This window comes from Symphodus melops (assembly GCF_947650265.1).
Source record: "Symphodus melops genome assembly, chromosome: 14".
NCBI lineage: Eukaryota > Metazoa > Chordata > Actinopteri > Labriformes > Labridae > Symphodus > Symphodus melops.
The window spans coordinates 13,119,773-13,132,646 of NC_136704.1; the positions used below are offsets into that span (position 1 = coordinate 13,119,773).

Below are 12,874 nucleotides of genomic sequence, written 5' to 3' on the forward strand. Positions count from 1 at the left end.
CTAAACTATTTAAACGAGTCCAAATAATTCAGCAGCTGCATGGAGATTTGATTTGAGTTATAAGGAAAATGCATTCTGATAAAAGGGCCTAAACTCAAAGGACTATATTATGACAGCATGAAAATTGTCATTTACACAATTTTAGCAAACCTAATTTATTGTTCAGTTGTCACTTGGGTCGTAAACTTTACATGGAATGAACATACTTTTGAATTGTAGCAGTGACTTCCTCTAACCTTCGCTTAGCTGATCTATAATGGTAGACAATTTCATTCCACGACTTCCAACACTGCATAAAGCAAGAACAATCATCCTGTGGTTGCCAGCTGTGTCTGAGCATATTCAGAGCTTGAAAACAGATCTATCTGCCTTTCTGACATAACTTTGAATCGCTAAATGTGAGCACTTTGAAATTCACATCCCTGTTCATAATTATCCCTTCACATTAGTGTCAGATGAAATCATCTCTGAAGGGCTTTTTTTAACATGAGAGGTTTACCTCAGTGAAGACTGCAAATTATATCCATTTAGCTTATCTTTCATTTGACTAAAAATACATTTAATAGTTTCACTAAGGAACTCTTTGAATTATGCCATTCCAGTCAGTATAATGGCAATATGAGCAGAACACATGTGCAACCAGTGTTTACCTTTTTATTTTATGGTTGTGTTTTGTGATATTTGTGTATCAGCTAAAACTAGCATGGACATTTAGGTTAATAGGTTATGCTGCATTCATCATGTCATTGAAGGTTTTCTTTTCCTTTGATTTCTTTTTTTTTTCCTTCTCTGAGTTCCACTTCCTGGTTTTGAGGCTGGTGCTCTATGAACACTTGAACACCCCTTGCTCCACCAGGTGTTGGCAATGTGGACTGTACCAAGTGGGACTTACGATGTTGTAGGATAGTTTATTTTTCTCTTTTTGTTGTAAATTGCTCTATAAAGTCATATTAACTCAAGCTTAAAGGCTATATTATAAAGTGAATTAACATTCTAACACTTAATGGAAAGATTGATCTTACTACTATTCTTCATTGCTTTGATAGTTGGTTGAATTTGACCTTTTCTATTCAATGTAGATTGACCAGGAAGTATTTAAACTGGTTGTCTAAGGCATGCAGCCATTTTGATTTTTTGAATGGGGAACCCATTTTATGTGAGTAACAGTGTTTAATGTGTTTGCATTTATGGAAACATTGTGGATGTTAAATGCTAGCAGTTAAGCTGAGCCCTGAACCGAGTATCTGCACTGTCATGAACTTCTGGTTAGCATCCTGATGAAAAGGTTTGAAAACACGTAACACACAACTACATTTTTTTTGCTTATATATAATTACTTTAAAGTCCCATAGACATAATGAAAACTTCTGGTTCTGGTACCTTCTAACACACATTTAGGACCTATGACATTTACAATTATGTTCATGAAGCTTAAACCAAAAGGTAACATTTGTAGGACGATAAAGATAAGGTGCTGTAGCTTACTTCTTTCACTTAAATGTGAGTTCATATCCACACATTTGCCCTGCTTTTCCTGGTTGAATTTCTCCCATCATTTTGATCATTCTTGAGGGCATTGTGAGCGCTTCTACCTGCCTTTTTTAGTGGAAGATGTAGTTCAAAAGTTTGTTTACTAGGGAGGCTTTGTGCATGTGGCCAAGCTCAGTTAATTGACCTTTTTGTATTCTATGCATTGATAGCTTCCTTCACACTATCAAAATGCTGGAGGTAATTAGCTATACTTGATTTTTATTATCCCATATAATGAGCAGGTTAAGCTAATGATGTGTAGGCTATAGCAGTGTCAGCAATTCAGAGTTTGAGGGATTTAACTGTGATCCCTGGTGATAAGATTTTATTGAAAACGAGTTTGAAAGAACTCCCACGAACAAGAATAATGTAAAAAGCTACTCTGGAATAAAGTTTGGTTTTCTTTGATGGAACACTAATGTGAGCTGTAACAAGAAGAGGCGTTTGGTCCAAGTGTGAGTGGATATCTTTTCACCCACTCTGTCCACAGAATGAATGTTTGAGTCAGAGTAAGGAGCAATTCCAAGTATTTGTTTCCCAGTTATATATTGTTGCTTTTCATTGCTTACGTGACTTATTACTATAGGATTTATTTTAGACACAATTGTTTTTGATCAGTGTGAGAGATTGACAATTGAAATTCTAAAAGCTATCCAGTCTGTATCTGAGGCTGGGAAATTAGCTAAATACCATATTCATGTTTTCAATTTTACTTTTCTTGTGATGATTGCTAACTGGAGCTGTTTTTTTTTTTTTTTTTTTTTTCAGATTAATGCAACTAAGACTAAGAAACAGGCTTGCAGCTCTGGATGACATCTAAGAAGGCAGTCAAACCACCTACCAGGTAACTTCAAACAATCGTCTTATCACTATGGCCCACCTTGTTTGCTGTTGGGCCAACAACAATACCAACTCCAATGATCTGGCAGCCACGAAAAACTGCTTTTTGAAGTGTCTGTATAACAAACAAAGAAGAGATAGTGTGAATGAGTGGATAAACTATGCAAATCCACCAGAATCAATCCATCATACTGAAAAAAAGCCTCGGGAGAAGTACATTTGGAGGAACACTGCAAGTAACAGGAACTTCAAGGGCAAAACAAGGAGAAAAGAAAGCTCATCTCTATATCTTTCTTTCATGCTTTCTCTGTGACTTTAAAGGGTGTTCAAAATTCCACACTCTTAATGTGCTTATCCATCCAATGTTTGTGTCTTTAAAATAAGTAATGGCATCCATCAATCTATCCATTCCACTAAACAAATATATCAGTATTGACTTTCTGTTGGATTGGATATGTGTTCCACAATTCATTCATGCTTCTGAAGGGTTCATGCTAGTTTGTTTACTTGTACTTATGATTCAAGGGCTCCATTGGCCATGTTTGCATTTGTTTTGTCCTTGATGCCAGCATTGGGTGGCATCTCTGCTGGCTGCTAAAACTGGCTCATAAGATCATTAGACTCAGCCACTAGCACCCAAAGCTGGAAAGCCAACAAAGTTAAAATGCTGCAAATTAGTTGAATTCTCTCCAATTCTGTTGCAGAAGCCTGTGCATGTGTGTGTATGTGTGTGTCACATGAAGCTTCTCATCTCTTAATTGTGATAGCCACAAAGATAAAGTCTAATGCTGAAACATTATGCAAAAAAAAACTAAGGGTTATAATGAAAATAGATTTGTTTCTCCTTATAAGAGGCAGAACGCCAAAGCAGCAATTGAATTGACTCATAATGGTTTACTGAAAACAGTTCTTTTCTTTCTATATTTTGGATTTGTTTAAATTCTAGTACAAACAAAAGCATTCTGAAATGAAATGAGCAACATTGTTTTCTTTTACTTTAAGCCAACATTTGTGATTAAAGTAACATTATATTACTGATTATTTTATTTAGCGTCTTCCACAGAGCAACTGCTCTGCCAGTAACCGAGACAAATACTTTCCTGCTGAGCAAGGGTTGTTGTTTTTTTTCCCCCACTCCTGTTGAGAAGCATGATCTGCCAACAGTATATAATCTCCCCCTCTTTATTCAACTCTTATTCCATACTTTTTCATTTTCTCTCAATTAGTTTTAACCTCACATTTCTTCTTTAAGCGCGCCCTAACTTGTTTCCATTCTTTCACTATATTTCCTCTTCTTCACAGTGCAAAAATGTCTCATATAGGAGGAATAAGCAGGCCTAATATGACAGTCTTTCTTTGCAGAATATTCACATAATATATCCTTGGCCTTTTTCAATTTTGTTTTATAGGCTGCATCTCAGATGTGGCAACGCATCAAGAGAAAAACAATTCTGCATGCATTTGTGTGTTTTGTCTCCACACAAATATACTTGCCTCTGGGTACTGCTGTGTTGTATGTGTGTGCATCTGTTTGCCTGTGATGTCTTGTGATGAAGTTTTCAGTCATCTGTAAAAGCTGAAATTGTATTTGCTTATAGAGCTAATTTAGTACAAGATAGAAAACAGAGCTATACGACCCGAGATAAAACCTTTTGTTTGTTGGTAATGCAATTCATTTTCTATTTTGATAGCAAAGAAACTTATTTTTGAGTATTTGTGGCTTTGGGAGAGTAAAACTGGGTAGATTTTGGTTGGGAAAAAAAAAATCTATTTTTTTGCTCAGCTCATCCTACCAAAATACTTTCCTGGTTTTTATCCCTGGAGATAATGATCGCTCATCAGTTCAGTGCAGTTGCCAATAAAAAAAAAACAAAAAAAAAAACACCTGTCATACATTGCAGTAGTAAGTGACATCTGCAGGCACATCTGCAATTGAGACGCTCTTTGGTAGCAGCATTACGCAACACTGAGTTACCATTTCCACTGAGTCCAACTGGGAGAATAAATGAATCTGCTCTAAAATGAGACATCAGGACATCAGGGAGGAAGCAGCACCTTGCAGGGTATATGAATGCACTGTATACAAATTCACCACCATAATGTTGTTGTTGGTTTTTTATAAATACAATGGACTGCAATGCATTTGAAAACAGGTGGTGGAAATGCTCAGAAATTCAGCCTTAAAGGAAAGGATGACATACTGACATTAATTTCAATCTTAGAACTGTATAAGACCTTCAACTGAAATCATCAAACATAATATAGCACACAAAAATTGTTTTCTGCAGCGTAAATGCAGCGTAAAAGCCTTTAAATTGTTTCCCCTTGTAGCAAAAGCCTGCTGGCATTATATTTACTTAAATATTGTAATATATGTGTTGGTTACCCCTAAGATGTTTTGATTATAGTTTTGACAAACACATGTCAAAGGTGGAAATATCACATCGTCGTCATAGTTTTTTTAAGTAAATGAAGCCCAGGCAGGGTGATGCTGAGGGGAGTTATTGATTGAAATAATAAGTGTTATTTGTTGGGGAAGGGGGCATAAATACATAAATGTGAAAAGGAGATTTCATTTCTATCAAAATCTATACATATTTTTTTGATTCTCAGCGTTAAATACAGCTTTAATATGGTGCAGGATCAGGTTCTCATTATGTTTACACAATTAAACAATGTGTTCTTCATTAAATCAAACAGCTAAAGTTACACCCTTTTACATGGTCAGGTTTTTCCACTGTCAGATTCATCTCATCTTGCTGGGGCATATACATCTTATGGTTTTGAAAAGTGCAGTATCTTATCATGAAAAAGAGCAGACAGAAGCAGTGTTAATTTTTAATCCCTTGAGCAAAATGAATTTATTATTCTTTGTTCGTAAAGACAAATAACAGAAACCTTTTGTGTTTATGCCAATCTTTGTTGACCCATGAAAAATACAGCGAGACAAGAACGAGTGTAAATGATTCAATTATGCACCATGCTGATGGTTAAATAGCAGTGTATGGTTTAGTGCAACTATAAAATGGAACAATACCTTAATATAGTTTTTGTTACGTATTCAGAGGGAAAATTTGGACTGGAAACATCTGTCAGAAGAAATGAATGGGAGAAGAGTGTGTGCTTGGAGGTTGGGGTAATGGGGTATAGAAGGAAGTAAGAACAGGGTATACAAGAGTTTGCACTTAAGGACTTCAGGAGTCAATCATCATGGGATAAGGAGGTATCAAAATTGCCAGCCTTAAATGAGAAATAGAAATCCTGAAACAAATAGTCCCTGTGTGCACACTGACTTATTGGCAGACACACACATTAGTTGGGAGTAAGGACTAGCTGGTAAAAAAAACCCCTCAGATTTCTTTCTATAAATCCAGCTTTTGAAAAAATGGCTGCTGTAAACAGAGGAAAAAGCTTCCACAGCAAAACAACAAATGCTGAGGGCTACAAAGAGCAGGAGAGTCATTTTTGGACTTGACAGGAGACGGTGATAAGGACTGGAGCAATGACAAAGAGGGGAGGCACAGGGGGAAAATAAATAAAGGATGGTGGGCAGTAGGGAGAACCGTTTTTTTTTTTTTTTTTTTCTGTTTACTTTATTAATATTGTTGTAAGTCCAAATGCAGTTGAACTCTGTAACAGAACTGGTTAAAACGAACTGTTGTATAATTAGGTCTTAACCCAAGAAAATGAATTAAATCACGCCTCTTTAACTATTTCACAAGCTCCTTTATGTGTCATTGTGCCTCCTTTAGGTATTCTAAAGTTCACTTCACTGTGCCATTTGAAAAATGATTTCAGATGAGGGACATTGGCCTTCACATCTGTTCGCTATCAGCCAACTAATTCCATTTTGATCAAGCATCTCTAAATGCTTCAGCCAAGCACACCGCTGCCCCGCCCCCTCATTATGTTGAGAACGTTTTCTCATTAGCAAGACGGTGACCTGGAAACACATTCCCAAAATATTCCATCAGTCAGCAGAGCATTATGTATTAGATAATTAATGGGATGCTAATTAATAATAAGGCATCGGGATTGGATGACTTTGGAGTCACTGTGGCACTTGAGATGATAAAGAATATGGCTGATCAGTCATTAGCATTAGCAACAGTAGGCAGTTTAGATGTTGATACATAGATTCCGATCATTACATTGAACTTGATGGTTAAGTTGAACAAAGGATGCAAGAATTCAAGGTTTGTGCTCAAAGAGTGTTTAAAAGAAAGCAAACATTGACGAGGAGAGAGAATGGAGCCAGAGACAGTAAACACACGGTAATGTTCTTTTTCAAGGTCTGGATGAAGCAGTTGTCAGTCTTTTTTTATCAGGTACTGAAGATGCATTTAGTCTTTTCAATTTACCAGGCCCTTCCTCTCGGCTCAGTCATAAAAAGTGTCTGGGTAATGTCTCAACATCTTGCTTCATAAACAACAATAGGATGACTGTTTTCCTGTAAAACTATTATTTTTCACCTGAGTGTGAACAATGACATAACATTCCCTTACTTTAAGCTGAGTTATATTAAACGTTTGTACAGTAAAGATTAGGTTGAGATCTTAACACACACCAATGGCCCAAACAATTATAAAAGAATCATATTTCATTGTTGCTCGCTCCAGCAAAGTGCAGGTCAATCAGTGAATATTTACTAGACGTGTCGCACAAATAATGTGAAACTACTTAAATGTCTTTTTTTTTTTTAGAATCTGCTCCATCTTTTGTAAAAGCACAATTTGTCTTTGGGACAAATAAAGTAAACTTGACAATCAGTGATCAAGGCAGTCTGTCTGATATAATATGTTCTGCACATTAAATGCAAAATGTTCTAAAGTAGTTTTTGCTGGTATATAAAATGGAATGGATTTCATGACAAGTAGGACAACCTTCAGGCCATGATCCTTTCTATTGATACTTATTCATGTCTGCTTTTTCCCCCAAGAATCTGTGGCTGGTCTCCACGTAGCCTTCAGTGGGATTGCCTTTGTAAAGCGAAGATTTCAAGATGGCCTTTTCATTCTTCCAGTTCTTCATCGTGTGGCCTTGATCCTGCCTGAAGGGTGAGTGATCAGGCTGGTTTTTGTAATACTATTGTTTTTTGCTTTCTGGATACACTCACCACTGGACACATGTCCAACAACATAGCAAACACCCACCCAATAGGAAGTTATAAGAAAAGTCCTCCAACACCCTTGTTCTTCATGACATTACTTGCCTACTCAGTACTAAACTGGATTGCCATCTAAAAAATCTCACATGCACTGTGTTCCCACTACTGATCAATATATTATTATGTCAAATGTGTTGACAGCGCATGATATAATCTCTGAATAAACTCCACTCACACAGTCATAGCAGTCGTGTAGCACAGTAAAGCTCATTGGATGAGTAATTTCACAGGGAATATAACTCAAGGTCTTGTTTATGGCCTCTGCATCTTCTATCCTGTTATTCCTAAAGACGTTGACAATTCATCAGATGTAAAGCTGAAGACAAGACAATGGTAAAATGTGCATGTTCCTTGGAATTTTTTTGAGATCACATTATCACCTTAAAGGTGTAATTTGATTCATGATATTAATACATATATTATATTATATATAATACAATATTTACAGTCCATTGTTACTGCAGGGGATTGTCTTGTGCCAATATATTTATACAATTCGGTTTTTTTTTTTGGTTTTTTTTCAGCATCACATAAGTAAAGGTTGTATTGTAGACCTCTCTCAGGGTTCCTAGGCAACTCAGATATTTTGTTATCGCGCAACACTTGTGTCATAGACAGAATATGTAAAAAGTATCGGGCTTCACTGAAGGCTTTACTGAAGCCCTCGCCCTGCGTTACCATGAACTCCAGCAGCCTCTGTCTCAAGAAAGAACTTTTAAGATTCTAATTTGGGAAAGAAGAACACTACCTCCCCAACAAATACATGCTGTCATACGAGGTATAGTTGGGAAATATTTGAAATAAAATTTCTTTAAGCCCTGAACCATTCTTTTAAAAATAACCCCAAATCTGCCTGCTCTGGAGTCTGTGAGATACTGCAAGAAACTAATTACATTTTAAAATGTGAGCTCTCGCTGAACTGAAGCTGGGATTAATGTTCTTCCAGCAGTGCTACGCTTATGTTGTTCTACTTGACCATGCAGTATTCCCTGTGATTTAAACAGCGGGTTTTTGTTCACGTAGTGCCAGCAAATGCAATTCTGATTGTCACGAGACGAAGCGTTTGCTCATTGTCTTTGAGAAAGTTGAGCCTCACAATAAGGTTCTCTTACCCTTTCAGTGTCAGTAGAATGGTTTTCTCCTTTATTTAAAGCACTTCAAACAAATAAAGCTTGAGACACAAATCATATACATATATTTGTTATCCTCTTTGATTTGCAATCAAATGTCAATAATAGACAATAAATGGAGGATGATAAACACTTTAATAGTTAAGTAAGGTTAATAGTTCAGTGACATGATTCTTTAATCTTCAGGTGGTCCCCAATTACCCCACTGTTTCCCTGGGACCTAATTTTATGATTCTTTTCCCACCCTTATTGGTTAAAAAAAAAAATCTGTGTTTAAGCTTTAGAGTTAATGTTGTTCTGGCTTTGCATTGGTATAATTTAGACGTTTCTCACCAACCACAGACAATGTTTACACCTGCTAAACATTTTTGGGGTTTGTCTCATACTCCGTTTTTGAAAGTTTCCTCATTATCTCAGCAGGATAAAGCATGAACCTTTGCAAATAAACCCTCAAACACTACAGGCTGTCATCTCACAGCTTTTGTGTCACAGCTGACGGCAGCTGTCTGTGAAAATCACTCCTTTCTCACACTTGTTTTAGTTAACAAAAACAGCCTTCCACAGGAGATTCATCACTGCTGTCATCTTATTTTGTTCCAAATCTTTGGGCCATCAGTCCCATTAGTTTTTTTGTTTTTTTGAGATGAATGATGACTGTAAATGGCTGTGCATGGCATATTGACAAACCCGTTTGCAGTCCTTAGACAGCACTGTCATAAAACAAAATGCATAGTGGAAGGGTGGCTGCATGGAGTTATTGACAGGCAGAGTGGGGGGGGGGGGGATATGAGAAATAAACAATAGAGGGGAGAGAAAATGAAATATTACAAAGAAGTTTACATTTCAAAATCTCCCTGAACACAGAGAACGTTTTCCTATATAAGAGGATATTAATTTGCGTTTCCTTTGGGATAAAGTGTGTACCTATATATCTATTGTTTGTTCCTTCTTTCGTTCATTTCTCTTTTAAAGATATACAATGTGTGTCAAATTGGACATCCCTAGAGCTTAACGACAGGTGTCTTTAGGTCAATAATGCAGGTCAGTGATTGACTCATTTAAATCATGCTCTAAACCCTCAAAATATTAGTCCTTTACAATAGTTGTTTTATGATGTCCAACCACCCACGCTTTTTGGAGAAAATAAAGCTCAGATGTGCAATGTTAGGACAGAAGAGTGAAAAGAGCATCACCACTTTTTCTATACAACCTGGATGTTTATTTTATGGAAAGACAAACATGTTTGTGACATTGCTGCTGCATGGCTATAGATAACATAATAACTGGCTAGGTTCCCTTTTGCCAGAAGGGAAAAGACGCGTAATCAGTTCTCCCTCTTTATTAATGTATATTCTATCATATTGTTGTAACATGTTGTATCTCTGTGCATATATAGTTAGTTATTGTTACTTTTTTATTTCATAATTTTCTGAACAATTATATTTACACACACATTTTTTTATTTGATATTATTACTGTAGCATACCATTATGTCTTTCTTTGATGCTTTATCAACCTAAAGAACCCTAATTCTCCTTGAGCTTTCTACACCTGTCAAAATGTTCTTCCTTGCTTCTTCTTTTTTTTTTCTATTCTGTTATCCATGACGACAGATGATTTTCCTTTCCATCTCCAATTTGAAACCCTTGTGTTCCTCTCTCATCAGTTGATTTCCCACTCCTATATCCTGCCCATTTCTTTGACCCTCATTAACTCAAATTTCTTCTCTCCACATGTATCATCCAGCTATAATCACTTTTTTCCCCCTTCCTCCTGGTATTTTGCTGCTTTTTTCATCTCCACCGACAGTACGAACAGTCTCTCTCTTTAGTCTATCCTTTTCTTCTGCTAGAGATTACAATGTTGTTTGATTTCAAAAGAAAAAAAACATGCCAAAAAGCCACTCTGCAGACTCTTCTTTTACTCCAAAAAAAGCTTTCCAATTTTTTTTTTCTTTCCCCATTAGCGTATGAATATTTCAGCCCTCTGCCTAACCCATACGCCACTGCTTCTTAAAAGCTCTCTCTTTTCATCACACAGAAGCATCTAATTTTTTAGCATCATATAATCAGTGGCTTGTAAAGAATAACTGAGCACATTTCAAAGGAATGCATTATTATAAGAACTAAAACCCTTCAATATGACAAATTACCAAAACATGTCTACAAACATGCACGCATACATTCCTATTTACTGATCTTCTTTTATATTCAGAACCGAGGCATGAAAGACAGCTTTAAGAACAATTCTCACAGCACCTTGACTGTGTTCCTTTTCTATCTCCTGTTAGATTTTTACTCAGACTTCTGTATCCGCCTCCTTGGAGAATCTTCTGCACGGCTTCCTGTGCCTCGTCATGGGAGCATGACACACATGTGCAGTGAACAGTCATGCAGAGTAATTCTCTTAACATTGTCAGTAAAGTAACATCTAATCACACCCGCACCCTCACACATGCGCAACTCGTGCAGCTCACAAATGCACCCCTCAACATGTTCTCCTCAGTCCTCCTAACAAAGGAATAAATCAGACTAACTGAACCAGTAATTGGCACTTACTGTGAGTACAGTTGCGTGATTGAGTTATTCTGCGTATAGAGCTACAAACACGTGTATACTTCTGTGTGTCTGTGCGTGCGTGCGTGCGTGTGTGAATCAAAAGATTTGAGAGTTATTCTAGAGGAATGTGTTCTCATAAGAACCCGACAGAATCTGTCCACCTCATCAGATGAGTGTCATCAGATGAGCGGGCTGGTATGATCGGAGGTGAAAGAGAGAGGGACAATTAGAGAAGGAGGCGACATTTATCTGAGCTAATAGGCGGATGAGAAGAGACAGCTCGAGCGAAGTTGGTCAGGAGGTGAGGATTCTCTCTGACACTTTGTCATATAATAATAACTGTTGACATAATCTAAAGCTGCGTCAGAGTGCATCCATTGTAAAACATGAACTGATTGTCAGTGACTTTCAGGTGAAACAAGGTCGTAGCTGTTCTAAGATTTTCCCCTGCATTCCTTAGTTCCTCTTGACATGTAAAATCTGGCTATATATCTCAATATAGAGAGATGAGAGCATATGTTGCATAATGTAAGATAAGGTAACACAATGAAACTTCATGATTAAGGACACATTTGTTGAAAACATTTTAAAAGTAGCCTCTTTTTTTCATTTTACATTTAAAGACTGTTGCTTTTGCGCCTTTCTTTGTAAGTTTCACCTGTATTCTGCAACACTAACCCTTTGAACTGCACGCGTCTACTTGTTAGCATGATGAATCATTAAACAAGAAAAAAAATCATCTCACTGGGTCAGACAACCAGGTGGACCCTCCATCCACACACACACACTCTGTTCTTTGATACTGAGTCTAACCATGTCTGTGTCTTTTCTCTCTCTTGCTGTCACTTCATCTGTACAGTAGAAAGCAGGTAGTATAAATTTGTGAAACTGCACGATGAAGCAACATGTGGTGCCTTTAGGACTGTGATTGTGCATACAAACTGTGTATGTCAATGGCCGTTCGAAATCTCGCCACCAGCTCATGTGGAAAAGGGCATTGTGCAGCAGTCGAGACAAATGTTCTTACTTGCAGCCTTTGTGTTCAATTTGCTTTGTAAGCCGCTTGAATACCCCATTTACTGCCTGAGATTAAGTGAATTTATCTTTGAGCTACTTCCTTTGAAGAAACTCTCCAGCTTTTTTGCTCGAGTCCTGGGAGAAAAATAGTCAGGCAGAGTGGTAATGAGTGGAATGTGTATCTCTATTTTGGTAAAAAGATGCTAAATGCTGGAATAATCTTGACAGATGAACGTCACTTAAATGAAGTTTTAACCGTTAACAGTCAAGAGAAGTCAAAAGCCAACGTTATGTTACAAACGAACTACACTGCAGTCAGTAGATATTGACTTCACAACAGTTATGCTTCATCGATCTAATCAGTGGTTTTGACAAGCTAGCGAAAACTAGCGAAACTGTGGCTTAATAAATTGTTTATGAACCAAGTATTTACAAGAGCACTAAAAACATGACTAGAGGCTGTAAGGCAGACTATAGTGAGAAAGTTAGTCTCCCCGACAACCACTGTAGTCTCATTTGTTTTAAGTATGCGTACAAACTTTAAAATCCACAAGTGGGGTCTTAGGTAACACAGTTTATCTTGTCTAATAAAGCGTAAACATCTCTTAAGCTTTTGTTTACCACAGACCTTA

The 12,874-nt window shown here is 37.1% G+C and overlaps 1 long non-coding RNA gene across 1 annotated transcript; it reads left to right on the forward strand.

The window, feature by feature from the left end:
• The first annotated feature begins 889 nt into the window (after nucleotides 1–889).
• On the forward strand, nucleotides 890–7,394 carry LOC306835021. Its single transcript, XR_013780555.1, has 3 exons — nucleotides 890–1,285; nucleotides 2,299–2,374; nucleotides 7,310–7,394. It is a non-coding gene; the product is annotated as an uncharacterized lncRNA (long non-coding RNA).
• The last annotated feature ends 5,480 nt before the right edge of the window (nucleotides 7,395–12,874 follow it).